Consider the following 26,898-nt stretch of genomic DNA (forward strand, 5'->3'; position numbering starts at 1 on the left):
CCCCGGAAACTCGCCTTCAATATCGTTAGGTCGACTCTAAGTCCCGCTCGGCTCAGAGCCCAAAGGTACTTGTCGGCTTTTAGTGAGCGATCTCTGCTATCTAAGCGGAATGTTACGCACTCGGAATAATTAGTCGAGCGGAATGGCAACACCAAGTACTTCGCAACACTCCCTTTCGAATGCCAGAAGGGTGATAATAGGCGAGTGGACAACACACATATTAACTAACAAAAGGACAAAGTGTGCGAAAGGAAAACACTGCATTAAAATTAAAACTTTAGGTCGGGCGGCCTAAGTACAAAAAGGATCATATCTAGCCGAGTGGTCGAATTACAAAAGTTACTCGATATAATCATAGAGGTCCTTGGTGATGTTGTCCAGGAGCGCCACTTGATCACCGGCCGGAATGGTAGTGGACTCCGGAAGAAGACCCTTGGACTTTAGATAAGTGGTGGTGGAGGTCATAGCCAAGTCGAAGGCTGTGTACATCCGCTCGCAGATTTTCTCCGAGAATTCAGGTGAGCGGATGTAGCTTTGTCTTAAGGCAGCGACTCGACTCGGCTCGGCATCTTGATATTCTTTGAAAGCCGCCTGGGAGCCAGTAAGGGCCTCATTCAGATTCTGAAGCTTCTCCGCGTCGGCCGAGCGGGCCGCCTTTTCCCTGTCGAGCTGCTCCATCAGCTCCTTTACCTTCAGCTCCAGACCCCGAGCCTCCACGTTCTTTTTCTCCAGATCGGAGATGGTCGTATTTTTTCGAGTGGTGGCCAGGGTTAATTTTGTGTATAGCGACTTGACCTGTCGCTCGGACTCTGCCAGGGCATGGGCCTGATCGACCCTTTTCTTCTGCTCGGCCGCCAGCAGATTTTGAGCTTTCTTCAGCTCCTTTTGTAGCTCGGAATATGAAGAGCCCTGAGGGCCGGACAGACCAACTGCTGCCTTCAGTTGTCGCAGCTCTTCATCCACCAAGGCCAAGCGGTTGGAAACTGCAATTTCCTCCACCCACCTCTGACGAGAAATTACAAGCTGTTAGTGGCCGATCGGAAGGAGTAAATACAAAACTTTTTAGCATAACTCACCCCCGTGGCCTGCTGCATATGGCTATTGGCTAAATTCCGGAGGGGGATCATGGCGACGCGTGCTCGAGCGTGGGCCCACATCTCGGCGAGGGGCCCTTTCAGGGTGATAGTGTGCTCGGGCACAGCTGGTCGGTCGACCTCTGGCAGCAGCTCTTCAGTTGGGAGATGAAGAGTGACCCGAATCGTGCGGCCAGGGCCATGGGTCGTCCGACCGGCAGTCGGAAGGGGATCAGAAGCCGGCGCAGAGAACTGCGAATGAATGGTCGAGCGTTGGACTGAATGACGAGCAGGCGGAAGGGTGCTAACTGGAATAGCCTCGATTGGCGCAGCCGGCTCGTCCCATTCAGAAGGCGTCCGGTCGGACGAAATGGCTTCGGCCTCAGGCGCCTTGCCTCGAGCGACTGCAGTGGCCCGCTCGGATGGTTGGACCGCGGAGGTAGCCGAGCGCAGTGGAGTCTCCACTCGGCGCCTCTTTTGTAAAGGTTGCTCCTCCTCCCAAGCGGAACCTTCCTCGGGGGCAGTTGGTTCTCTAGGGGGGGTGGCTCCGCTGGCCACGTTTTGCTGAGAAGCTTGAGCGGCCGACTCAGCTTGAGTCCCGCTCTCTCCTTCATGGGATCCGACCGGCTGGATACCCAGCGCTTCCATTTCTTTGGCCGCCGCGGCTTCTAGCGCCGCCGCCTTTCTCTTCAAAACGCCGGCCATCACCGAATCCATGACGATGTCTGCTGCAAAGGAAAGAAAAGAAATCAGTTAGCAATCAAAGCAAATGCCCAAATAAAACTCTTACCGAAGCCGGTCGGAAGAGGAGTCCGTGTGGGACTCAGGCCGAAGATGTACATCACTCCTTTGTGAAGAAGCTTGTTGATGTCAAGTCGCAGACCGGCTAGCATATTTGCCGTATGGAGGTAGTCCGGTCGGGTCTTGAATTTCTTCAGCTCAGGAGTGGGGGGCAAGTTGACTTGCCACTTGGTCGGGAAGTTGGCCTGATCGGGCATACGGATGTAGAAAAAATAATCCTTCCAATGTTTATTGGAAGTAGGTAGTTTGTTGAAGAAGACTAAGTCGGGCCGAGCTTGGAACATGAAGGTGCCCGGCTCGGCTTGCTTGGGGTAATAAAAATAAAAAAAGACCTCCGGTCGGAGGGGGATGTTGTGAATCTTGAACAAAACAACAACACCACAGAGGAGACGAAAGGTGTTGGGTACCAAATTGCCGAGCGGAACACCGAAAAAATTACAAACGTCTATGATGAAAGGATGTATAAGGGAAACGCAGACCGGCAGTAAACTGGTCGCGGAAGACACAGAAAGCTCCGCGCGGTGGCCTGTGCGGCCGAGCGGAAGGACCGGCCAAAAGAAGTTCAAAATCTTTGTGGATTTCAAAATTGTCTGTCAGAATATCAAAATCACGCTGGTCGAATCGGGACTGCATGGTGGTGTACCATGGGCCGAGGGGCTGGTCTTCAGGGTGAGAAGAACTAGCCATTGGCCGAGCGAATGAAACCAGGAAAGATGACAGACAAAAACAAGAAGAGGGCACCAGAACAGTATCCGGGAGCAAAAACGGGAGAAAGAAATGTAAAGAAAGCACCGGAAACAAGAAAGGAAGGAGGAGAACCTTACGAAAAAGAAGGAAGATCGAAGGGAGACACAAGGGATCGCCGGAAACAGGAGAATGCAATCGTCGGAGCTCCAAAGCGCTGGGGGCAGGGGTCGAAATCACAGAGGCAAATGCGAGAGAGAAGGAAACGAAGGATTTATAGGGTGAAGGTCGGGCGGCCTCCATCGTTGGATCCAGGTCACGGGAATCAAAGCATGCATCGTGCCGTCCATTTCGAATCGCTTCGATCACATCAAAGCACCATGCCACTGCCGCTGTACGGTGATGGCAGTACGCCACGTGGCATTCGACCATTCGAAGCATTTAATGAACGCATGCTCAGCCTTAATGTCGAAGATTGGTGCAGAACACGAGGGGATCCAGTGAATGCCATTGTTGATTCACTTTTAAGGCCATCTCTGCGGCAGGCCGATCGGAGGATACTAGCACGGAGGATCCGCCCGGCTAAATTCGCAGTCCAGTCAGTCGGACAAATCGCCTCCTTCGACTAGACTTGAAGGGGAGGCAAGTGATCCGGTTGTAAGAACAGGGGACCCCCGTCCGGTGGGGTCAACGCCACGTGGAAGTCAAAATGGCAGGTGGCCGGCCGGAGAGGGGGTGGGCTGACCGGCCGGCCGGTCGGCCAGTGTCTAGGTGATGGTTAGAGGCGCCCTGTCGAAAGTCAGGGTTCCGGCGCTCAACGGACAATATCACATAGCCGAGTGGATTGCTTGGCCGAATACATGAGGTAGCATACTGCTAATAGTCTCTACAAAGCACACCACCGAGAATCTTCCTAGACCGTTATAGACCGTTATATGTATGTGCCTGGTCGGACGTAAGGCGGATGCGAGCCGGCCGGACGCTCGGAGGCAGGCCGGCCGGACGCTAGTTCGGGAACCAAGTGGAAAAGGACAAGGGACATCTTTTTCTGACAACGGGTATGTTCCACATGTAGGCCATACTCCAAATCTTATGACAGGGGGTTCCGCTATCCCATCGAGGACATGCTTTGACTGTAGCAGTATGGGTCAGGTAAGCTCATTGACAAGCCCTTACTGGGACATGGGTCATGGACACGTGTACACCTCGGTATGTGTACACTCGCTTCTCCGCTGCCCTATATAAAGGCCCTCATCCTTCGCCGGAGGTACGCGAGATACAACTTTGGAGCCACTTGTTTTACTGCTAGCTTGCCTGACTTGAGCGTCGGAGGGTCGCCGCCGGGAACCCCTTCTCGGCCCGACTTCTGTGCAGGTTCGCCGAGCTTCGTACGACTAGCCGGGGACCTCCATCAGCGACTCGGAGAGCACCACGTACCCAGCGTTCGTTGATTCAGCATTCGGACAGGATCAATATATTTTATAAATTTGTTTATAATTTTATTTATGATTTGATATATAATTTTATTTTTAAATTTATTCTTAAATTCTTATTATATTTTATTTATACATTTCTCATCTGCATAATACTTTTAAAAAATATTTATACATTTCAAATAAATTAAACATATTTAAAATAACTAGTTTCTAATAAAAAAAATATCATACAATTAATATTGAGATAAATAAATATTCAAATCATCTAAATACATTTAAACAATTAATTTAATCTTTTATTTTGTCTACCACAACATTAAGAACCATGAGATATAAAAATGAGGTCTGGGTTCGAATCTTTAACAGAAGGTCTCTTCGGATGAGTCTAGTGGCTAGCACATGAGGTGTTGCCACCAATGAGGTCTGAGGTTCGAATCTCGGCAAAGCCGAGGTAAATGCCTCCTTTATGTGCTAGTCACTATTCCAAAAGCTAGTAGCCGCCCGTGATTTACCTCCTCTGTGTTGGCCCTGGGACGGGTTGGCGGGGGCGCTGGAGGCTAGCGTATTCGCCTTTTGCCACCAATGAGATATAAAAAATTTGTATATCACACTTCTTGAATCATTTTATGAATAATCTCTTTGAGATTTTCTTTTCATTGCCTATCTTCCTCGATAAATTTTTCTTCCTTTACCTATTTTTTATGATAACGAGCTCTAATTTATTTTTGCTTTCGATAATTTCTTCCTCCATCTTCTTGCTAGCTAGTAGCATGCATATCTTCAATTTCTTGAGACAATTTTTTATTTTTTTACTAAAGTACATTTAGTTAAAACTTTCATTATATGATCTTCCAAAGTATCGATTATATTCAAATCTATACATCCTCCTCTTACATGAGTTATCCACCACATCACACAATAATTTGAGATTAAATGAAGGTCGAATAGAGTGATAATCAATATTGTTTTTTTATTTACCTATATGTCTAGTTTTTATGACCCAACTAATCCTAGAAACAATCAACCCGACTTCACAAAAAGTTTTCCATTGATATTTAGGATAAATCATGGAAGTGTTATAGCAACGTCATCGAGAGTGGACCTCTACGATCTTCATCGTTCCTGTAAGATCGTCCAATGCTGAATCAGTATTTCACTCGTGAAAATAAATTGAGCTTTTCCTTATATTAGTTTAATAAATATAAAAATAAACAAGAAATGATTAATATAAGATAATAAAAAATTAATGAACAATTAATTATATTGACTCACACTAACTTAAGTCTATTTATTATCCACAGACTCTCCAATATCTTATTTTCTTTTGTGCATTCGTTTAAAAATCTTAAATTTATTTATATCTCATTTCAAATCTTTTTTTTCTATAATCATATATAATATATATCAATATAAAATACAACAAATGAGATATATTAAATTTAAATCTAAATATAAAATTTAATAAATTTATTGAGATGGGTAACAGATTATCATCTCCGTAGTCTTCTTTCTCTTCCTCTATTAGAATTGAATATCTTTTCCTCTACTGACATTAATAGTAAAATATTTAATTAATATATTTAACAAAAAATAACGAATGGTATTGAGAATTTGCCGCATCTTACATAATTTGTCGCATGTTACAAAGAAGCACCAGTTAAAAGTAGCAATTTCAAGAACGCATAAACAGTAGAAATCCATTAAATATTTGACGTTATCCATTAATGCACATTCATGCAACCATGTTTCAAACTCCTGCGTTAATGCAGATGGTGCATATCCAATTGAGAAGATACTTATCCATAATTCCTTAGCTCATTTACGAATTAGAAGAGTTCTTACGAGAGATACAAAGAATTCCAATTTGCTCCAAACATTATAACATTAATACGTTGTAAAGCTTATAAAGATCTGAAGTATATATGCCGCATGCATGTTCCATAATTCCGTTTACTTGCACAGAAAGTAAGATTTTAGTGTGATTTTATATCAACCACAGTGGAAATATATCAAGGTATACAGCCCAATACATTTCAAGGATGATTAACAATGACGTACAATGATATGGTGCGTAATAGAGGATCCGGTTGATATTAGAAAGTTAATAATTAGGAGGAGATGTGTAGATCAGAAAATTAAGAGGAAGTGACAGTCCAGAAATTTCGAGCTTAGTCTAAAAGGAAAATAGTGGTTAAAATTGGAAAATCCTTGTGGGATTGACTCTCCCACCTCAAAAAATATTTTTTTCTAGGTACCATTCTTAGTCTATTCTTATCAATTCCTTAATTGATCGGGTCATCGGGGCTAAGTTCCCTCATGCATCTCTCCTAGGTATTGCCCCTAATCTATTCCTGGTCGGTTCCTTAGTCGACTGAGCCATCATGACTAAGTTTTCTCATCTTTCCTGGGCATTGCCTCCAGTCTTCTCCCAGTCTATTCCTTAGTCGACTCGATCATCAAAGCTAAGTCCCCTCATCTCTCCTGAGTATCACCCCCAGTCTATTCTCGATCGATTTCTTAGTCGATCGACCAAGCCATCAGGGCTAAGTTCCCTTATCTCTCCTGGGCATCAACACCAGTCTACTCTCGGTCGATTCCTTAGTCAGTTAGGCTACTACCAAGAGACAATGTTGTAGGGAATCTCAACCGTTTGTCAGAAAATAATAACTATTCGTCAAAGAATATTCCAATGTTTTGACACGGGAGTAAAGTAGAATATTCCTCTACCCAATAGAAGTTTGTTGTACCTCATCCCTTATCCCTCATCCGACATTCCCTGATACCCCACACTCTTTGATATCTCATAATTACGGAGGTTATGAGAGATATTATAAAGGTGAAAATCCTCTCCGTTGGTTAAGTACGCGTACATACGCACGCATCTACTACTATTTGTCTTCTTCTCTTTCGCGGAGGCAATGTCGGAGAACTTGTGCCAGGAACTTCTCTAGTTTTTGGGCTTTAACATTCTTGTGTAATCTATCTACGTGTGTACAAGTTTGTGGTATCCCCAAGAAACGGTCCTGGCTTAGCCTCACGTGAGGGTCTAAGGTAACCGGTGCATCTGCAAGACAGAACCCCAGAGTCCTCCCTCAGCTGATGTGGTCATCCCTGTCACTGGCTTCTCCATCTGACTCATACAAATATACAACCTTAATGATCATCAGTATTTCCTTGATACAAATGCAGCTTTTTTTTAGCAAATATTTGGTATGTATGTGGATAATAAAACCGATCTTGTCCGAATGTGGGAAGGTAGAAAGTTGGAGATGTGGCTACTTCGCTGACCGATTGAAGACCTCGCTCCGCTCTACAGAACAAGCGACGTCAGTACCGGTCCAAGGAAGGGATCCCGACGTTGGCCCTCCGACGCTCAAGTCAGTCATCAGAATATGGAGAAAAGCGGAGCAACTGTAGAACTATGCACAAACAGTAGATAACGTGTATTTCCGTTGGTGATGACCCCCCCCCCCCCCCCCCCCTTATATAGAGCTCTAGTAGATGACGTGTATGCTTTTCAAGGCATGGGCATGCTCTCCAATGTGTCCCACGAAAGGGTCTGTCAAGAAAGTACTTCTGACATCATATTTTAACAGGACATACATATCCCTAACAAGATAGCAGAAACTTCCATCGGGATGTCGCTCCGTCCGTGGCCAGGTCCCATTGCTTGGCCGAGCGGGGTAGCCGCTCAGCCAGGAGCCCTCCGCTTTATCGACTTCAGTTGTTATTCCGTGCGATGGCTATGCAGCACACGCCTTCCCCCGTTCGGACAAGTTAACAAGTGTCTGCATATTGAGCGTCGACTGTCTTACACATCACCTGAGCTGGACGGGTGGTATGCTCGGACCTGTCTCCCGCCGGTCGGGCCCTGACTGTCCCGACCGACTGTTGCAATTGTCCTTCGTTCGACCTTTGACCCTTGGACGTTGACCACCTTGACTTTGACCTCCACCCTGGGCGTTCACCCTGTGTTAGATAGGCGTTCCTCCATCGCCGCATCAAAAATGAAAGAAACTAGGTTGATGTACAGAACCAATTATAGTTAAAAATGGGGGTTAGAGATAAGATTCATGTATTTGATTCCAAATAATGGTGGGGTGTGCTGGTGATGGTCATGGCTGCAATGTGATGATGAAAATCACGGCCTTAATGATCTTGTATGTATGTGCAGGCCAAAACAACAAAGCAAAGAAGAGAAATTGAGGCACGACTTTCACTATAAAAGAGGGAATCAGAAGAGTTGAAAATTAAAGGCAACTAGGTGAAATGTTTGAAGAACTACAAGAGTCTCACAAGCAAATAGAGTCACTTGAACTCCAATTGGCTGCTTCAAGGAAGACATCCAGGGATCTCAAAAAGAAGATATCGGACGCACATTACCTCCTCATCTCACTCCAACATAAGTATGTGGAACTGAGGAGTGAGGGGGTTGATGCAGTCAGATAGCTAGGCTGAGCAACTGAGGTAAAAGATAGTGGAGCTGATGGCTGATGACATTCATGGCACAGAGCTCTTCTCAGAAATCTCTTACCCACAGCTGGAACAAGCAACGTAACCAACAATTTTGACCCTTCATTGAAGGTTGGAGAAGCCGGATACGGAAGTGTTAATAAAGGAGTGCTTTGCCAAAAAAAACAGTGGCTAGTGGCTATAAAGATGTTAAATTCTGAAGGCATGCATGAGCAAAAGGAATTCCGCAAAGAGGCCTGTTCGGTGGAGATGCTCAAAGAAGCCTCAAGGGCCTCAACCCTTGAGCAGTGCGTGCCTTGTGGAAAGAAAAGGAATTTAATAAATTAAAATAAAATACATTTATAATTATTTAATAAATTTCTTTCCGAATTATATAAATTACAAATCAATTATTTTTCTATTTGAATTTCTTTAAAATAGGGTTATGGACAAATAAAATTTCATATTTCGTATTTATTTTTATTTATAAAAAAATTATTTATAAATTTTGGTTCTGATTTATTTTAAATTCTATTTTAATCTTTTTTAATAATTCAGTAGTAAATTTATTTTGAATTTATCAAATTTTAAAATAAATTTTATTTTCATTTTAAAAATTAATTTTGTACACTAAAGGAGAGCGAAGGAAAAAGGAAGGGAGATGCGCTCAGCTAATGCTAGGGCTAGATAATGCATTTTATCTTGTAACTCTAACTATTTGAGTTTCATATCAATCAAAGTCCAACACCCAACGATCATCCATGATACATTTATGAAAATAGGAAGAAAAAAAAAAATTCAATTTTAATACCAGATGTTCTGAGGGCATTATTTAACGTGGGTCGTTTAAAATTATAAATTAATCTCAATAGGAAGGTATAGTTCTTAATTAAAATGTTTATCAAATTTTTGTAAGTTGTTAATCTAAAATTTTAATTCAATGAACCTTGTAATTTCTATAGTCTTATATTTGGAAGTAAGCAAGAAAGTAATCATAAGATTTATCTCGGAAAAAGTTTGATGCCGTCCTATCATTTCAGCCAAAGATTAGAATTATGACGCGGAAGAATAATTTAATACTTATCATTTTTTATATAAAGGAGTAACTATTTTTATATTTTAGGAACCTTTTTAATTTATAGGAGTATTGTGTCTGACAATGCAATTGTCATATTAGTTAGTTTGCTTAAGTGGCAGAATTTTCAATTTCGGTGGCCGGTAGGGAAAATGTGGACAAACGTAAAAGTAGAAACACTTGTTCCTGAAGATCTGGTAGAGAATCCAACTCTAGGTCAAATGTTAGAGAACTAAGAAAATACTGGCAATATGTCAAATCAGACTTTATTTTAGTATATTAGCTATCCTTAAATCCTTAATGCATGTGCAAATTAAATCCTTCAGTAAATCTTAAAAAAAAAATGGTGCAGCGTACCAAATTCCATTTTCCACTGGCATCAGCTGCTAGAAGAATTCAGGGAAACACTAATATTAAGACTAATATTATAATTACAATTAACAAGAGATTAATTAAAAAAATTAATGAATCATGCAACACTGGATTTGGATGATTAGTTCGGTAAATTTTCCATCGACCGTCACAATAAATCGAGAAGCGCACTTGAGACTCATAAATCAAATATTATATTTGGAAAAAAAAAATCTTAAATATATCGTAGTTCAGGATCCAACCGTTAATAATTAGGTGATAATTTGATATAGCAACAAGAGATTACTTAAAAGTATGCGGCCAGGAGGCTTTGCTTTAGATCATTGTTTTCAATTTTCAATATCACAATTATTTCTTGGCTCCCGTGTAAATTTTATTTCATTTTTTAAAATTTAGATAATAGCACGTGAGGAATCACACATTGTTTTTAGATGATGAATCGGACCAAGGTATTCGTCATCTTGATCTCGATTAATATAATATGATCTAATAAATTCTATAATTAATTTATTATTGATTATCATTTTTATCTTAAATTAACTATGGAATTATTTTTTATTATTATATTAGTGATCAATATTTTAATCGTTCACTAATTTATATTTTAATTGGTTGTTAATTTACAGATAATTTAACTAGGTCGCTATTTAATGACCAAATGATAAGTCGGCGGTTAAATCATAATTTTCTGCCGTGTTAATAAATTATCATATATAAATTATATATATTCTATCAAAAAAACAAGAAAAAAAAAAAAGGCTATTTGAATATGCCCAGCACTACCTATAGCACATGCTATATTTTCTTAAGTATCACCTCTAGGGTTATGGTATCATTGTAGTATATTTTGTCATCTTCGCACATGTAATTTTATAGATATGATGTATTTATATTTTTTTTAAAATAAGACGTGCAGTCAATGGATACTAAATTTTTAGATTATCTATCACACACATTTTTGATTTATTTTGATAGCCGATGAAAAAATTTCATAAGATCGAATCGATCACTTCAAAATTAAACAATAAAATTAATTAGATTTATCATTTATTTTAAATGTTTCCAAGGTATCACTCCCCAATATTTCCTCATGTATCACTCCTTGCTTATTTACATTAGTATTAATAGGAATCAACATATCAGGTTAAATTGAATTAACTGATTAACTTGCTCAAAATTCCTCAATAAGTTAGTCAATAATGACTTCCAGGACTCATTTGCAAGAATAAAATAAGACTTCTAATTATAGTATATTTTAACAATTTTAAAATTTTAAGGAGGCAATTTGGAAAAACCCTTCTCCTTCGTCTCGAAGAAATTCTCGCATTAATCCTCTGCTCTGTTCTAGTCTCTTCTCAATTCTCATCTCTTCACATCCTTTCTCTTTTCCCTCGCGTGGATCGCTATGCATGAAACGGAGCTTCACGATCTCTCCGACGATTCGGATTATGCCGCCGCTTCTCGACACACTGTACGAATCGCCCGATTGATCGATCGTGTTCTCGTTTGATGTCTTCTTTTTTACTCTTTTTTTTTTTTGAGTGGAATTAGGGTTCTTCGAACATTACAAGGAGCGATTCGGGTAAGAGCATAACCAGTGAGTCCGGGCCATTGAAGGTCGTTTATTCGAAAGACAACGTCTCGATCCACCCCACCCAGTACGCCTCAGAACGCATCAGCGGGCGCTTGCGTCTTTTCAAACAAGGGTCCTCCTTGTTCTTAGTAATACTCCGTCCTCTTTACTGAATTGTGGCTTTGTGTTGCATGGATGCTAGTTGTTGGTTTTAATTTTGTTGTTTTAATTTTCGTTGGCACATCTGTTTTAGTCGTGGATACCTTATAAGCCAAGCACTGATGCGGAGGATGACTCATTCTGGCAAGGTTCAAGCTCTATATCAAAGGAGAAAGGTGAGTTTAGTTATTGTTTCCACTGAAGATTGGAAGATATAGTTGTATTTTTCTGTGTACTTACGCTCTATGCTATACTGCCATGTAGGCCGGAATCTGTACACCATTAAGTTACTTCCCCTAAGGGATGTACATTCCATTCGAAGGCACACTCCAGGTCTTGGCTGGCAATATATAATCGTGGTTCTTTCATCAGGTGAATTTGTTTCCTACGTAATTTTTGTTAATCTGTGACTATGTACGTAGTTTTTTTCTTGTATTGATAAAAACACCTTAACTGATTCTACACAGTTATTTAATTGTTCCATTTATCTGTGACTGCACATTTGTAGGGCTTGCATATCCACCTTTTTACTTCTACAATGGTGGGGCTCGTGAATTTCTCGCTACGTTGAAGCATCATGTTTGTATCGTGAGGTTGGTTGTTTTTTATTGGTTACTTGATTACCATCATTGTTTTCTTCTCTTTAATGTTTTACCTTTTCTTTATTGGTAGTAACTAACTATACTGACTTATACTAATTAACGACAATGAAAGACACATAATTCTTCCTTGTGTTGAAGCAATGAAGTGTGCCTATTTTATTTCCTTAAAGAAAGACACATGGGAACTAAGCACAGAAAAAAAATTTGCATTTAACCACAAATTGTATTTGCTGTTAGATCTTTGTTTAGACAAAGTACTTGTGAGTTATAAATGTACTAGCACTGTTGGCTAATGTTGTGCCTGTTCTTTCCTTTCATCAGTTGCATTGCAACAACTGGTTTATGTAAGTACTATGATGTATTTATCAAAAGGGTTGAACAAACACCTTTATCTTGTGGCTATTGTACATCTTCAGTTCTGATAAAGCATTGCTTGTAACTGTGAAAGAATAGAAAACAGATATTCACTTGTATCATTCACAATACTATGCAAGTTACGCTTGAAATATGACCTACAATGTAATTTTATGCATTCTACTGTTGGGTAACTTGGTTTTCTACTTAGATTATGGTGTGAATGCTATTTTCAGGTCTGTCGATGATGCAAATGTTTTTCTTGTTAATGATTTTCAGGATCCTCTTCAGGTTTGTCCTACTGTCAAACTACTAAATTAATTGCTTATATTTTTGATAACTTCCTGGTTTTGCTAGTCATTATACCTGTCAGAATATTTTTATCTTAACAGTTATGACTTAGTAACTGTCATCATTCGTATCATTCTTGTAATGGAACAATATTGGTTTGACCCACTTGAGCTGCATTACTTGAATATATCTAATTAAGAAACCACACTCCATTTTGAATGGATTATTCCCTTTTTTATTTCTTATTTTAGGTTAGTCTATTTGATTGTCTATTTTTTTTTTTGGCAAGTCTTGGCCATCTGAACAATTATTCATTAACTAAGAAAATTTTCTTTCCTTTTAGCTAATTAATTTTACTCTCTTTATCACTTTCTTTTATTTTAATCTCTAATTACTTTGTTCTCATATGAGACAATTTCAATCTCCTACAATTTGATTATTTTCCCACCCTAAGTTAAAATGATGCTGCATGACTAATGTTATTGAAGATTTAATTTGCTGAAGTGAACATCTATACTTTTGTGAGCTTTATGTATATTACTGATGGCTTTTACAGAGAACTCTATCATCTCTAGAGCTTCCAATAGAGCATCCTTGCACAAACCAAGCAATTCATTTTCTTCGCTTGATGATTCAAAGATAGTAAATGGAACTACCTATGGTGACATTTCTTCCGCTATTTCTGAGTATAGAGGGCGACCAAAAAAATCTCATGATCCTGCTCGAGATATCTCAATTCAAGTCATGGAGAAATTTTCTCTAGTCACCAAGTTTGCCCGAGAAACAACTTCTCATCTATTCCGAGAAAATCATGGTGATTTACTTAATACTCATCGTAAAAAACAACAAGTTGAAGACGGTTTTCTTAATCCAGCAACTAGCTCATCTGATGATGAGAAAAAAACTACAAATATGGTCCAGGTGGATTCAGATCCCTTGGAGGTGAATCACTTCAGTTATGACCATTTTTATTTTTGTATATTCAACAAAGTTGTTGTGCTGCAAATAATGTTTTGGCTAGTTTATGAGTCAATAGTTTTCTTCTTGACAAGAAGTACGTCAATGTCATCTTTATATTTTATTTTATTTACATGACCATTTTTGAGTTATACTGTTGCTCACACTTAAATCAAAATCTCACATTAAGCATTTTCCAAGCTTTTAGGGATTGTATATATTCAAAAAAATCATACTGTTGGCTCATGGATTTGATAAATCCTGTTTGCTAATAGAGAATGGTGCAAATGCATCAATTTCCTTGGTGTAATAGATTGGTTGACCAAACCTTTGATTGTTGGTAAACTCCTGTAAGTTATCAAGGAAATTATAAATAACATCATTATCTATCTCACTGAAATTATAAATCAGATTTGATTAGCTAGGTCACTTTTCATAAATTCAGGTTCCTTGCAGTTCATGTTTCTATCAAACTGGACTGGCTTCTTTTGATCTAACAGGAATTCTTTCAATTTGTTTACTTCCATCTTCATATATCTTAGCCAAAACCAAGAAGAAATTTGATTTAGATTTTCTCAGAAGATGTTATTCGATATCTGAATTGAGTTTTATTTCAGTTGATTGCCCCAATTGTTATCTCAATCTTGAGCAAACACATACATCAGTCACTTATTTCTAACAGTCTATAAATTACACCCAGTTGTCTCATTTTTTCATGTTCATCTTCATCATCATCATCATCATATTCAAACAGGGTTAGTCCCCACTATTTGTGATTGTGTGTGGAAATTACCCGCCATTTAGTTGGTTGCAGTGCTATATCAATAATCACTTTCATATCAATTTAACCACTTTTTGGTAATTAACTAGAGGTTTCTTTTATCTCCCTCTAATTCCTATATCTTTAACTATGCTCAACTCCATTTGTTTAATAGATACTATTAAGCATCTCTTAGTTTACTTGCCCATACTTCATGTTATTTTCCCCAATTGATTATCCATTAGCTCTGCTCTTAATTGCTCTGGGATAATAGTATGTTTTTTTTTAATATATTTTTTTCCTAATCCCAGACATCCATGTTAGGGTTCTCATCCTTGCTACTTTTTTAGTTCCTGTACATATTTTTTTTTCACTATGCACCAGACCGATACATAATGTGATAATCTTTTTTTTTGCCCTTTATCTTTTAATTTGTGGGGGCACATTTGAATTACCTTAGACTCCAAAAGTCCTCTCCAATCTCCATTTCAACAACTGACTTTTTATCCTATTAATGATGTCTTCGTCAATATCTCCTCATGGTATTGGAGCTAAGTTTTTTTTACCTGATTAATTTGTATCTTTGCAGTTTGAAAAGTTACCTCTGGTTTGGGGAACACAAAGAAAAGCTCCCTTGTCCCTTGAGGAGGTATGCCATAGTATTTACTTTTTAACATCATATTCTTCCATGGTACTTTTGCTGAAAGTTGATCTGTTTAAGATGTGGTGTATGATCAAATTATTGTATTAGCCCTCAAATGGCACTTTTTTTCCCCATTTCATGATATCTTTTGTATCGCTGATCTTAGAACCCTCCATTATCACATAAAATTATTTTCTTCTTATATTGAGCTTGGTAATTAGTTTTTTTCTCTTGTCTTAACTAGTTGGCACACCATCCTCTCTACCTCACCCACCAAATCTCACTTTCGTTAACCTGATTGCAACTCTCAAGTGTCCAGTGTGATCACAAAGTTCCACTTGGCAGTGAATTTGATCAGGAGACTTGAGTGTTCAATGTGTTATGGGACATCCAACTATGAGCCATGAATGCCCATTTGCTTGTGTATAGTAACTGTTGTGCGTGTGAGGGTTCCTTGTGACCATGATGGGTTTGAAGCCACCAAGACGCTTTTTGAAACAAAATTTGTCTCAACATTTCCAACTATTTTATATGATGATAAACATTTCCCTGTCTACTTGCGAGGAAATCTACATCATCTTGAAGAATCTCCTCTAGACAAAAAGGATTTCTCATACAGTTCTTGGAAGTGCTACATTAACTGCTTATTTTGTAGCATAGAATGATTCAATTATTATATAAGATTTCTAATTTTCTTTCAAGAAAACAATGTGTTTATACATTATATGTAATCTCTTTTCACTCTTTGGCAAGAAGACTGGGTTTCCAAAAATATTTTGCAAAATTTAAATGCACATGAGATGACTTCTCTGTTTTTCATACCATGTTGGTAATATTGAAGATCCAAAACAAGAGCAGGACTTTTTGCTTGTCAAATTTCCTTTTGGACTTGATGATTATTATAGTGTTGAGTTACTTGGTGCTACTAATCCTAAATTAGAGAATGTTTTATATTGGATTCTTTGAGTCACACTGAGTATGCCATCTGGCCCTTTTTCTTCTGGTCCTACTGAATCCTATGTTCTTGCCGTGATGGGTGAATCCAGTGCTCATGACAGCTGGGCCACATATGCCGAAGAGGTCATACCAAAGAGGTCACGACTGAGCTGTTTATCCTTATCCTCCATATATTCATTAGCATAGCCAATCATTAGTCCGGTTGATGCTGGGAGAAATAGGATTCTCTCTCCATTACACAGCTGCCACTTGCTATTGTTCCCATAGATGATTTAACTGGCACCTACGTTTGTTATTCCTTCAATTATTATTATTTCTTCTGCAGAATATAAGTGATGTATTAAGACTGAAATCGTTTATTAAATCTTCAGCTTCAACATTGGAAATTTAATGATTATGCGTATATGGATAAGGGTGATAGTGGTGATTTTTTTCTTCTAAAAGTGAAATATGCATGTTTAGTGTACTAACTTTCCCTTTATTTTCTTCATTTTGTACATACCATCTATTCTGGTTGAATTTGTGCAAGTTTTCGCTAGATTAGGTATATTCTGTCAGTTAATCTTAAAGTTCTTATATCAGTGGACATCTTTCTTGGATTCTGAGGGACGGATTATTGATTCAAAGGCACTAAAAGAGAGAATATTTTATGGTGGAGTTGAACACAATCTACGAAAAGAGGTCTGTAACTCACCTATAAATGTACCTTAATTTAAGACATGTAGTTGTTTATGAATGCTTGGCATTTACAACTGGAAGTGCAGGTATGGAAATTCTTGCTCGGATACAATGAATATGATTCAACATATGCTGAGAGAGAATACCTTGCTTCAGAGAAGATGCATGAGTATGAGATTTTAAAATCCCAGTGGCAGGTATGCATTTTCATATTGGAGGAATGTTTTCCTTTGAAATGTTCTTTTCATTTTCTCTGCTGCTATGGTTAGCTCACCAAATGTGTAACTTAGGCTTCTGATTAAATTGTGTTTGCTATCATCAATATGAACCAATGTCACCGATACTTTGTTTTTGGGCTTTCTGATTGTTGGATGAAACAGTATAGTAATCATAGATTAAGGATAGCTCTTAAATTTGCATATGCTTCACTATGAAAACACCATTTTCACTAGTTGATCAATTTTAGTTGTTTTCTAAATCATGATTGATTAGACCAGTATGTGCCAACTGTATTGACCTGATGAAGGACCAGGATTTGGAACCTTCTACTCAGTAGTCAGTAGTATTGATACAAAGCAACTCAACTATTGGTGGAAACTAATTACCAGACTGCCATCTAAAACCTTGAATTATGCAAATAGAATAGTAGAATCTGATTGTTTTGAAATTTTGATTCATACCATCTTTCTCCAATATTCTCTATGTAGAATTATTCCTCACAAATTTGGTAGTGGGTGCCAGACTAGATGTAGCATGTTTGCTCATGAATCCTAATTTACAGTGAGGAAGCTTGGATATCCTGTCTTTTGCATCTTTTTATTAGTTCTTTTTCATTTCATCCTATGCCAAATGCATCAGTGATCTAGGATCTTTATGCTGGCAGTATATATGATACCTGGGCCCTGGGAAAAAGAATTACAAACTTTACCCTTAGTCTAGAATATCCTTTTTTGTGAGAAGTGGGGAAGTGTGAATTGGTAGTGTTTTTTTATTATTTTTTATACTTTACGATATTATGTGCAGACTACAAATTGTTGAGACTTATGCGGCTTGTTGATGTTGACTTGGTGCTTTTATGTAAAATATGTTTAAGACGAATCTATTTGTTACATTTGCAGAGTATCTCAGCTGCACAAGCCAAAAGATTTACTAAATTTAGGGAGCGGAAAAGCCTAATCGACAAGGATGTGGTAGAAATTATTATCTAACCTTTTTTACTCTTCATTATTTAATTTAATTCAATTCAGCATACATAAAATTAGTGCATCTTCAGTACCCTTACTGTGTGTATGACATTGTCAAGGTGAGGACAGATAGATCTGTTGCTTATTTCGAAGGGGATGACAATCAGAATGTTACAGTTTTGCGTGATATACTGTTGACATACTCGTTTTACAACTTCGACTTAGGTTACTGTCAGGTAGCAGTATATTTTTTTATTCTAGCTAATGCTCTATCATTCTCTTTTAATGCTAAATTTGTATATGTTGGATAATTTCACATTTCTATCTTTTGTGTTTATGTACCTGTTTGATTGTTTGAAGATTTTTCATCGTAGTGGCTAACTATTTTGGATTGTATTGGGCTTCTCTCAAACCTTATCTATATACAAGGCTTGTTAATCTTCCAATGTATATTACAATTAGCCTCTGCCTCTCATTGTTGTTTAAAGTGTTATTTTCTGATTATTTACGGTTTCCCTTTATTTTGGATATTTTACATTTCCTCACTTCCTTCCGTTTATAGTTCTTGTCTTCTCCATAACATCCCTCATGGCTATTGGGAAATCACTTTCAGGTTATGTTCTATTTATTGTTTAGTAAACATTTAATATGTCAAGTTAGTTGTTAGTGTTTACTTTTTCAAATTCTCCTCTTTCGTAGCTGTAACTTCTTGTTAGTGAACTTGTGTCCAAGGGCTTGCTATTTTTTCAATTACTCTTGAAATCTCTTATTGTCGTCGTAAATTCCAGCTGGTGTATATATTAGAATTCTATTGAAGTTGTTCATCTTTTTGTCCTAGGCATACTTATTTTCCTGCTAGATTTTTTATCTACTACCCTTAAGTTACTATATTATAAATGTTTACATCTTTGGAACATGGTCAGCTTAACATCTTTTGTTCCTGTTTTTCTGTATTTCTTTTGTCAAGCATAACTGAATATTGGATTTCAGGGAATGAGTGATCTTCTTTCACCGATATTGTATGTCATGAAGGATGAATCTGAGTCCTTTTGGTGTTTCACAGCATTGATGGAACGTCTGGGACCCAATTTTAATCGTGATCAGAGTGGGATGCATTCCCAATTGTTTGCCTTATCTAAGGTACTTGCTTGAGCTTCAAAAATATTCTAGGCATATACTTTCCTGCTCTAGAAACATACAATATTGTTACTGATATTTGGTTCTTTGATTAATATGTTAATATTCGAAATGTCTGCAGAGTCATAGTTTGCCATTTATAAGGACAACTATATATGTGTCTTTATATTATCGTCAATGGGTTTCAATATTATTGCCAATGGGATTTCTTATGTATATTTTGTCTTAAAGTTCAAATTTACCTAGTTTGGTGTTGGCCTACTTGATCGTAATGTTTCTCTATGTTACTAACTAGGTCCTTGATGTCGTGTTGGTTATCAACCCAGTGTCTAGTAGGTTTGTGTTGTGTGATTGATTATGCTGACGAATTTGTAATGGCATTAAGCATCAATGTCAAGATTAACTCAAAATTTCATTAACACGTGAAACCATATACAACACCACAATATACTAGATCTTGTTAAGAAAACATCCCACCATATACTAGAACACGAAAGAGTTCATGAAACTCAGCTGTAAAAAAGGTAGATAGATATGAATGTATCTGAACATGAAAGCCCCTAAAGACCGAAGAACCCAATCTTTAGAAAGCATATGGGTGGATTTTAAATCGAATGGAAAGAATTGAGCCTGTGTGAATTTTAAGAGAAGACTAGAGTAGGGGCGAAGCCGGGATTCAAAATTAACTGGGCTAACCGTTGATTATAATTGATACTATAAATTAATTAATTTAAAAATATAAATAAAATAAAAAAGTATGTGAATATTAATTTTCTAAGCATATGTGATAAAAGTATTTAATATTTAATACATTCAAAAGCATTGAACAAAAATATCTTGAAGTTGTGCTCTTTGATTTTTTTAGAATCGACAATATTAGAGTCAAACTCATTAATTATTATCTCGTTATCAATTTTTTTAACTAACTCCTGTTCATAGAATTTGCTAACAAATTTTCATCTTATTATGAATAACTATTTTAATTTTAATAAATTTCATAGTTTAAAATGCTAGTTCTTTTGTGGCTTTAGAAACGAGAATTAAAACAAGATAAATCAACCTATCAATCAAATAAATATATTATATTCAATATATAAGTACATTTAGTTATAATTCTCAAATATCACAATCAATAATTATTTTCCTAAAATTTACAACAATAAATTTTTAGGCTAAAAATCTAAACTTGAAATTCATAAACATCATCACCAAGTCTTTCGTAACTCAAATAATCACAACTAAATATTCAACATAATTTTAGAGTTGTCCAATTTTATCTCAAAGTCGCACAATTTCAGGACCTACAACAATAAACCAATTAATTAATAAACAATCGACCGCTTGAAAAAACTCAAACCAAGGATCTGGAATCGAGTTGAAAACTCCTCAAAAATGAAGCAAAATTGATTTGGCTCACATGATAGTTTTGCTAAAATTGTAGACGAAAACTCAAAGGGCCAGAGGTGATGGTCATGACCGGGTTTGGTCGAAAATTTTTCTAGGGTTCGAAACACACAGCCCATGACCTAAACTCTAGGAAATCATCAACGAAATGACAGAAATCAAAGGAGAACAGCTTGTGTATGACATACGAGAATTAGGGTTCGGTTTTCAACATTTCTTGCTAAATGTTCTGATTCAAGTCTTTTCTTGTATTTTTTTTTTTTAAGGTAATCAGTTGGAATTTGGAAGGAGGAGGGAGCTAATGGGAATAATCAATAAGTTTGTGGGGCTGGAAAAAAAAAATCAAATGACATGCAAAAATTAGGTGGGGCTAGAGCCCACCCTAGCCCAAGGGTGGCTCTGCCCCTGACTAATGCGGTCTTAGATTCAAACACATGTAAATTTTGCTTCAAAAATAAATTTAGTAAATTGTGAGCAGTGGTGTGCATAGAGTTTAACAATATCTAACGATCAAATTTTGCAACAGTGACACAATGTAATATGTTTTGTGTAGTCATTTCAAGTCAATTCCGTGTGATGCCACAGGAAGATCAAAGATAGTGCTTTTCCTCAAAGGAAAAGATTGACTAAGCTTATGTGTTTAAGCAAGCTACTTTTGCTGTACGTAGCTCCAATACAATGTAGTTCCAATAAACTTTTGAAAAAAATATAGAAAATTGGATAAGTTTAAAGATGATTGATAGATTCTATAGGCAAACAAGTTCATTCGAGTAGAATTTAAGGTGGTTTAAAGAGTGAGGGATAGACCAAAGAAAATAATATTTAATAAAATTTATATTGATTTTGATATATTTGTTTTTGCTCACCTTTCTTTGATCACTCATGTTGCAAATAGCATATACAGAACCATTGCTATTCTGGTGTACTTGGGTCACAATCATTTCACTTGCTGGATAAATATGATTTATGCTGCAACCTTGCCTCAAAAAAATTTTCTGATATTTTGTGGCCTAAACTCCTTTTTTTTTGCCTTTTCAGCTTGTGGAGCTTTTGGACAGTCCTTTGCATAGCTACTTTGAACAGAAAGATTGTTTGAATTACTTCATTTGTTTCCGTTGGATTCTTATACAGTTTAAAAGGTAAGTTTTCAGTACATATGCGATCCATTGCATCTGCTTTGCTAGATTTATTTTTGCAAGATAAAGATGGTTACAATTACCTTTGTTCAAATATATATATATATGAAAATTTACAGTAACTTTTCTCATGTAACGAATTGATGTGGAGTGGCATCCACTAAGCCCAGTTCACTTTTGTTCAAGGAAACAAAGCCAATTTTACCTTGTTCTGATTCACAACTTTTCTCCATACTTTCAATCTTGCACTACTGAAATGATCATGTGTTGTTATTCTTCCTAGAAAATTACTTGACAATACATTGCGGCAAACTCTACTACTGAGCCCCATAATTTAGATTTCTCATTTTCAATACAATCATAGATATTTTTTTTTTTAAAAAAAATCTAGGTATTAGGTTTTTTTATAAACTCTACTACTGATGAATTATAAAAGTTTTTTACCCTTTTCCTTGAAAGGATCATTTGACATTGTTGGTTGCTACTTGGAATACCGTCCTAGTTCCCTTGTACAAAAATTTGTACAAGCATAGAACTATCCTAGCTACCCATGTGCTCTACTGAAGTTAAATTTGGATTGCAAACGATGCTTAACATTATTAATCCAAATTGTCCTTCAGAAGTTAAACTTGAATTGGGAACGAAACTTAACATTCTTACTTCAAGTTTAACCGATGTGATCTTCCTAAGTTAAACCATATTACAGAAGTTATTAAATATCTATTTCAAAGATCGGCTTCCAGGTTAAACATGGCGAGGCACTAGGCCTTTTTGGGTATGAGATCATCCACCACTTCCTAGACAAAGCCTTTCAAAGAAAACCGATATTTAACTTCTTACAGTAAACTAGGTTTAACTACAGAGACCTCAACACAATATCGAAACATGAAATCGAAAACATAAAATCGATAACAAAAACGATAACTTAAACCGATAACCTCTTGTGTTTGGTTTTTCAAGATCTATACAAAAGATGAACTAGTTATGATGCGGAAACTAATAACTAGTTATACCTTTTGTAGCTTATAGACCTTTTGATCTTCTATTGTATTCCTCTCATTTTCTTGGGCGTCGTGTGGGCGACGATCTACCAAGATAAAAATCACCCAAGCCTTTCTCTTCTTGCTTCCAAGTTTCGGCCACCAACAATCTCCAAAGGATGATGAGTTTCGGCCACCAACCAATCTACAAGGGATGCTAGGAAACAATGTCACCTTTCTCTTCTTCTTCTTCTTCTTCAAGTGAAATCCGGCCACCAATGAAGCTCCAAGAGGTAGATGTTGCCGACCACAAAGAAGAAGAAAAGGGGAAGAGGAAGGGCCGACCACAAGGAATAAGAGAGGAAGAATAATAAATGTGTTATTAGATGAGGCACCCTTACCCTCTCTTTTATATTCCTTGGTCATGGTAAAAAAGGAAAGTTTTAAACATAATTAAAACTTCCTTATTTTCCTTGCTCATGTCTAATAAGGAAAGTTTTAAAAACAAAAATTAAAACTTCCTTTTAATGGTGTGATGGCTGGCCACCTTCATGTGCCCCAAACAAGGAAAGTTTTAAACATAAAATTAAAACTTTCTTATTTGTTTCCGGAAATTTTTAAAATAAAAATTTCTCTTTTTAAATCCCTTTATGGTTGGTTATAAAAGGAAAATTTTATAAATTAAAATCTCTTTTTTAAAATATGTGGATGGTTAAAAAAGGAAAGTTTTATCAAAAATTAAAATCTTTCTCTTAACTACAAATAAGGAAAGATATCAAATCTTTCTCTTAATCCTTTGTAGAAAACTATAAAAGGAAAGATTTTAAAAAAATTAAAACTCTCTTTTAAAACCATGGCTTCCACATAAGGAAAGATTTTAAAATTGAAACTCCTTTTAATCTTAATGTGGCCGGCCACCTAGCTTGAGCTCCAAGCTTAGGCCGGCCACAACTTGGCTTCCATCTTGGCTTGGTTTGGCCGGCCCTAGCTTGGGCTCCAAGCTAGGCTTGGTCGGCCACTTCAAGATGGGTAAGAAGTTGGGCTTTAGGTGGATATAAGACTTTATAAATAAGAGGCTACAATAGGGACCTAGAGGATGAATTGGTTTTGGTCTCCTGATGAGCTTGAGCTTCCCGTGTTCGCCCCGAACACCTAACTCAAGTTTTATCAATAATATTTCATTCCACTAAAGAGTTATTATTGCACTACCGCACCAATCCCATATTACAATATGAGCTTCTTCTTATTATGAGTACGTTAGTCTCCCTGTGTTTAAGATATTGAATGCCTACTAATTAAATGAGTTACTGGCAACTCACTTAATTAATATCTAGTTCCAAGAGTAGTACGACTCAACCTTATTGTCATGTCGGACTAAGTCCACCTGCAGGGTTTACATGACAATCCTTATGAGCTCCTCAAGGGGACATCATCAACCTAGCTTACTAGGACATAGTTTCATTCTATAATCAACAACACACCATATAAATAATATCATTTCCCAACTTATCGCGCCTATTGATTTAACGAACTAAATCGCACCCTTTGATAAATTAAAGAAACAAATATTAAGTATACGTGCTTGTTATTATATTATGATTAAGAGTACGCACTTCCATAATAATAGAGGTTTTGTTCTTTAATATAGTTAGTATAAAAAGAAACTACCTTAAATGGTCCTGCTCAATACACTCATAGTGTACTAGTGTAATTTATTAGTCAAGATAAATTAATACCTAATTACACTACAACCACTCCAATGGTTTGTCCCATTCCATCTTGGTTGTGAGCAACTGTTTATAATTTATAAGGAACTGATAACATGAACTTCTGTGTGTCTCCGTACACCATGTTATCTACAATATAAATTAAACGGACAACTACATTTAGCATAAATGTAGACATTTGATCAATATGATTCTTATTTCAAAATAAATGTTTATACAAAAAACTAGACTTTTAGTATACACTTTAACAGATATTGCATTCTACACTTTTCCATCAAGTTATCTTAGATTAGATCTTAGGAGTTGTAACTTGCAAAATTTTGTGGGTAATGTGTATATACGCTCGATCAACAATGAATATCCCTTCTAAAGTTAACAAATATTGATCTATGCTGGCTTCATCTTTAACTAGCCAAAATGTGGAATTTGTGGATGAATGATGATAATTTCTACTTATGCCTATCTGGAAAGTTACAAGAGAATGACGACAAGCCATAAATATATGTGTACGCTGTGAGTGGCGTTTGAGATGAGCGTACCATATTTTGCTACAATGTGTACCATATTTTATTGTGCAAAATGACACTTCAAAGTTGACCTTAATGTAAAGCGTACATAGATTTACTTCAAAAGATTTTGTATTGATAAGTTGATTTGAAAAATCTGGAGCAGTCTATGTTGCTGCTGGATTAAGTGCCTTTGCCAAGCTATTGCTCCAGCTTCCATGCCTAATCACATTGTTTATTCTGCATCATTCTGATTGAAGCTTGCATCTTCCAGAATTATTTGCTAAAACTATTTTATTTCTGATTCGTCATCATGTACCTTCTGTGGTTTAAGCCTCATTTTAGAAGTTTCATTTTCTATGCATCATGTACTTTCTGTGGATAGTTCCACATTTTCTCACGTAGTTTATTTATTTTGAAAATTTTAGCCCCCAGATTTGCCCCTTTAAATTGCACATCGTAGTAGTCATCTCACCATCTGTTGCGCGACTGTAGGGAATTTGAATATGAAAACATTTTACGATTGTGGGAGGTTCTATGGACACATTATTTGTCTGAGCATCTTCACTTGTACATGTGCGTTGCGATCCTGAGGAGGCACCGAGCGAAAATCATGGGTGAGCAGATGGACTTTGACACGCTCCTAAAGTTTATTAATGAACTGAGTGGTACTATCGATCTTGACTGGATGATCAAAGAGGCTGAGGCATTGTGTGTCTGTGCCGGAGAGAATGGAGCTGCTTGCATTCCGCCAGGCACCCCTCCATCCTTGCCCCTTGAAACCAACATGGGACTCTACCCCCTGGAAGATGAAGTATTGTAGAACAAATGAAACATGATAGTTTAAGACTTCAGTTATTCCACAGGTGCAGATTCGTTTAGCATTGTATATAAATCGATAACTCTCATTTTAGTTATGCTTGTGTATAAAACCTATGTCTCCCATTCGTTAAAATGTATATTGAATATTGTTAGCCTCTTTATTAAGATGACATTACAGTCGAGAGGTGTCTAGCATTAGAAGTAATTTTTGTTCGCTCGTCGTTCTTAAATACTTGTTTTTATTCGTGAGGATTGTCTCTCTAAATCACAATTTTTTTTTTCACTTTTCTTACCCGAAGTAATCAACAGGCCATACACAGATCATGACCACCACCTTGGTTGGTCTATCGATTCATCATCCACATCTCTACTCATCAGCCTTTTTCTTCCTGGCTTCCACACATCCCCATTGAGATGCTGTGTTAAGCAGAGCAGAGCACATCAAGGGGGACCAGAAGGCCACCCATGGAACACTATTCCTTTGCATGTGATCCCTGTCCCCAAATCTGCCCAATCTTCACCCTCATTCTTCTTTTGCTCTGCTCCACAGATCTTAACTCATCTCATCTCACAATTTCAAGCTAATTTTACTGTTATTTTTATTTTTGTCTTTAGAAGATTTGGAAGAAGCACCAGTAAAACTTTCATTTCCAAAGCTTCTCTACCGCTTGCAAAGATGGAATGGGTCCAATTAGGCCCCTCAAATAATTCATCTTTTTCCCCCTTCCTCAGTTTCTTTCTCTGCAATGCTTGGAAAGGACAGAGGCGGCTTCTGCTACTCCAGCCATAATTCACTCAATTGTGGTCCTCCAAACTTTGGTCTCACCTTCAATTCAAGCCTTCAAATGCCACTTCCTTGTAGAGCTCGGAGCTCACCCGTTCGCTCACCACCTTCCCTTCTTCAAGTCCATGCCATTCCTTTCCACAGCTTTCTTGAACTTCTCTGTGTGTAATCCTCCAACTTCTCTGTGGGCAGGAGGAAGACAATTGAGGGTCAAGAAAGCTGTGGGATGGAATGACATCTCAGGACTTCTTCCGGTGAAAAAGAAAAAAAACTCAAGAAATTCCCAGCATTTGCATTTTGACTTTGGTAGGAATATTTTCTCAATTTATTTATTTATTTATATTCTCTTTT

At 37.4% G+C, this 26,898-nt stretch overlaps 1 pseudogene; it reads left to right on the forward strand.

Moving 5' to 3' along the window:
- Window positions 1-11,206: 11,206 nt before the first annotated feature.
- On the forward strand, window positions 11,207-25,924 carry LOC122020115 (annotated as a pseudogene).
- The last annotated feature ends 974 nt before the right edge of the window (window positions 25,925-26,898 follow it).

This window comes from Zingiber officinale, chromosome 9A (assembly GCF_018446385.1).
Source record: "Zingiber officinale cultivar Zhangliang chromosome 9A, Zo_v1.1, whole genome shotgun sequence".
Classification (NCBI taxonomy): domain Eukaryota; kingdom Viridiplantae; phylum Streptophyta; class Magnoliopsida; order Zingiberales; family Zingiberaceae; genus Zingiber; species Zingiber officinale.